The following is a 2500-nucleotide window of genomic DNA, read 5'->3' on the forward strand; positions in this document are numbered from 1 at the left end:
CTGGACTCTGAATCCAGCGATCCGAGTTCAAATCTCGGTGGAACCTTTTGATACCTCTAATCGTTGCAATTTTATTCTAAAAGAATTGGTCTTTGAAGCATTTTGCTAAGTGTATGAAGCATACGAAGTTGAGCGCACACGATCAATGTGTTATGTATTTTTATATTAACGTGAAGTGAATTAAAAGTGGCATCCGAATATTTATGTACAAATTTAGGCATTTCTCAAAAAGGGGATAAACATTTTATCACTTGAAATGACGGAAGAATTCGATCACTTTAATGTATTCCCATGTGGTCTAGTGGTTAGGATTCCTGGCTTTCACCCAGGCGGCCCGGGTTCGATTCCCGGCATGGGAAGTGGTGGTTCTATGGTGTAATGGTCAGCACTATGGACTTTGAATCCAGCGATCCGAGTTCAAATCTCGGTAGAACCTATTTTTTTCAACGCATGGAGAAAAAAAATAATTTCCAAACGTGACGACATCATTACTCATTGAAAACTTAAAGTTCGAGAAGCTATTTATGTTGTAGGAACTGCTCCTGTAAGAGTCTTACTCAAAGTGCACACGATGTGATTTTTTTTATGTAAGATATGTATTTTATTATTTATCTAAGAAATAAAAATTAAAAAAAAAAACCTTCACTATGATCTTTCACGGTGAGCTTCTTAGAAAAAGAAGAAACAGACCAGCGTATCCCATGTGGTCTAGTGGTTAGGATACCTGGCTCTCACCCAGGTGGCCCGGGTTCGATTCCCGGTGTGGGAAGAATTGGTTCCATGGTGTAATGGTTAGCACTCTGGACTCTGAATCCAGCGATCCGAGTTCAAATCTCGGTGGAACCTTTTGATACCTCTAATCGTTGCAATTTTATTCTAAAAGAATTGATCTTTGAAGCATTTTGCTAAGTGTATGAAGCATACGAAGTTGAGCGCACACGATCAATGTGTTATGTATTTTTATATTAACGTGAAGTGAATTAAAAGTGGCATCCGAATATTTATGTACAAATTTAGGCATTTCTCAAAAAGGGGATAAACATTTTATCACTTGAAATGACGGAAGAATTCGATCACTTTAATGTATTCCCATGTGGTCTAGTGGTTAGGATTCCTGGCTTTCACCCAGGCGGCCCGGGTTCGATTCCCGGCATGGGAAGTGGTGGTTCTATGGTGTAATGGTCAGCACTCTGGACTTTGAATCCAGCGATCCGAGTTCAAATCTCGGTAGAACCTATTTTTTTCAACGCATGGAGAAAAAAAATAATTTCCAAACGTGACGACATCATTACTCATTGAAAACTTAAAGTTCGAGAAGCTATTTATGTTGTAGGAACTGCTCCTGTAAGAGTCTTACTCAAAGTGCACACGATGTGATTTTTTTTATGTAAGATATGTATTTTATTATTTATCTAAGAAATAAAAATTAAAAAAAAAAACCTTCACTATGATCTTTCACGGTGAGCTTCTTAGAAAAAGAAGAAACAGACCAGCGTATCCCATGTGGTCTAGTGGTTAGGATACCTGGCTCTCACCCAGGTGGCCCGGGTTCAATTCCCGGTGTGGGAAGAATTGGTTCCATGGTGTAATGGTTAGCACTCTGGACTCTGAATCCAGCGATCCGAGTTCAAATCTCGGTGGAACCTTTTGATACCTCTAATCGTTGCAATTTTATTTTAAAAGAATTGATCTTTGAAGCATTTTGCTAAGTGTATGAAGCATACGAAGTTGAGCGCACACGATCAATGTGTTATGTATTTTTATATTAACGTGAAGTGAATTAAAAGTGGCATCCGAATATTTATGTACAAATTTAGGCATTTCTCAAAAAGGGGATAAACATTTTATCACTTGAAATGACGGAAGAATTCGATCACTTTAATGTATTCCCATGTGGTCTAGTGGTTAGGATTCCTGGCTTTCACCCAGGCGGCCCGGGTTCGATTCCCGGCATGGGAAGTGGTGGTTCTATGGTGTAATGGTCAGCACTCTGGACTTTGAATCCAGCGATCCGAGTTCAAATCTCGGTAGAACCTATTTTTTTCAACGCATGGAGAAAAAAAATAATTTCCAAACGTGACGACATCATTACTCATTGAAAACTTAAAGTTCGAGAAGCTATTTATGTTGTAGGAACTGCTCCTGTAAGAGTCTTACTCAAAGTGCACACGATGTGATTTTTTTTATGTAAGATATGTATTTTATTATTTATCTAAGAAATAAAAATTAAAAAAAAAAACCTTCACTATGATCTTTCACGGTGAGCTTCTTAGAAAAAGAAGAAACAGACCAGCGTATCCCATGTGGTCTAGTGGTTAGGATACCTGGCTCTCACCCAGGTGGCCCGGGCTCGATTCCCGGTGTGGGAAGAATTGGTTCCATGGTGTAATGGTTAGCACTCTGGACTCTGAATCCAGCGATCCGAGTTCAAATCTCGGTGGAACCTTTTGATACCTCTAATCGTTGCAATTTTATTCTAAAAGAATTGATCTTTGAAGCA

The 2500-nt window shown here is 39.0% G+C and overlaps 13 non-coding genes across 13 annotated transcripts in view; all 13 read left to right on the forward strand.

The window, feature by feature from the left end:
• TRNAQ-CUG (transfer RNA glutamine (anticodon CUG)) overlaps positions 1 to 46 on the forward strand; it is a 72-nt gene extending 26 nt beyond the window's left edge. Inside the window, exon 1 of the tRNA in view lies at positions 1 to 46. This exon is cut by the window's left edge and continues 26 nt beyond it. This is a non-coding gene — a tRNA (tRNA-Gln).
• Positions 47 to 287: 241 nt separating this feature from the next.
• On the forward strand, positions 288 to 359 carry TRNAE-UUC (transfer RNA glutamic acid (anticodon UUC)). The gene has a single exon. It is a non-coding gene; the product is annotated as a tRNA-Glu (tRNA).
• Positions 360 to 364: 5 nt separating this feature from the next.
• On the forward strand, positions 365 to 436 carry TRNAQ-UUG (transfer RNA glutamine (anticodon UUG)). The gene has a single exon. It is a non-coding gene; the product is annotated as a tRNA-Gln (tRNA).
• Positions 437 to 697: 261 nt separating this feature from the next.
• Positions 698 to 769, forward strand: TRNAE-CUC (transfer RNA glutamic acid (anticodon CUC)). Its single transcript has one exon. It is a non-coding gene; the product is annotated as a tRNA-Glu (tRNA).
• A 5-nt stretch (positions 770 to 774) lies between these two features.
• Positions 775 to 846, forward strand: TRNAQ-CUG (transfer RNA glutamine (anticodon CUG)). The gene has a single exon. It is a non-coding gene; the product is annotated as a tRNA-Gln (tRNA).
• A 241-nt stretch (positions 847 to 1087) lies between these two features.
• On the forward strand, positions 1088 to 1159 carry TRNAE-UUC (transfer RNA glutamic acid (anticodon UUC)). Its single transcript has one exon. It is a non-coding gene; the product is annotated as a tRNA-Glu (tRNA).
• Positions 1160 to 1164: 5 nt separating this feature from the next.
• TRNAQ-UUG (transfer RNA glutamine (anticodon UUG)) lies at positions 1165 to 1236 on the forward strand. The gene has a single exon. It is a non-coding gene; the product is annotated as a tRNA-Gln (tRNA).
• Positions 1237 to 1497: 261 nt separating this feature from the next.
• On the forward strand, positions 1498 to 1569 carry TRNAE-CUC (transfer RNA glutamic acid (anticodon CUC)). The gene has a single exon. It is a non-coding gene; the product is annotated as a tRNA-Glu (tRNA).
• A 5-nt stretch (positions 1570 to 1574) lies between these two features.
• TRNAQ-CUG (transfer RNA glutamine (anticodon CUG)) lies at positions 1575 to 1646 on the forward strand. Its single transcript has one exon. It is a non-coding gene; the product is annotated as a tRNA-Gln (tRNA).
• A 241-nt stretch (positions 1647 to 1887) lies between these two features.
• TRNAE-UUC (transfer RNA glutamic acid (anticodon UUC)) lies at positions 1888 to 1959 on the forward strand. Its single transcript has one exon. It is a non-coding gene; the product is annotated as a tRNA-Glu (tRNA).
• Positions 1960 to 1964: 5 nt separating this feature from the next.
• Positions 1965 to 2036, forward strand: TRNAQ-UUG (transfer RNA glutamine (anticodon UUG)). The gene has a single exon. It is a non-coding gene; the product is annotated as a tRNA-Gln (tRNA).
• Positions 2037 to 2297: 261 nt separating this feature from the next.
• Positions 2298 to 2369, forward strand: TRNAE-CUC (transfer RNA glutamic acid (anticodon CUC)). The gene has a single exon. It is a non-coding gene; the product is annotated as a tRNA-Glu (tRNA).
• A 5-nt stretch (positions 2370 to 2374) lies between these two features.
• On the forward strand, positions 2375 to 2446 carry TRNAQ-CUG (transfer RNA glutamine (anticodon CUG)). Its single transcript has one exon. It is a non-coding gene; the product is annotated as a tRNA-Gln (tRNA).
• Positions 2447 to 2500: the final 54 nt, after the last annotated feature.

This window comes from Parasteatoda tepidariorum, chromosome 4 (assembly GCF_982258835.1).
Source record: "Parasteatoda tepidariorum strain Cologne lab strain chromosome 4, Ptep-v5.0, whole genome shotgun sequence".
Classification (NCBI taxonomy): domain Eukaryota; kingdom Metazoa; phylum Arthropoda; class Arachnida; order Araneae; family Theridiidae; genus Parasteatoda; species Parasteatoda tepidariorum.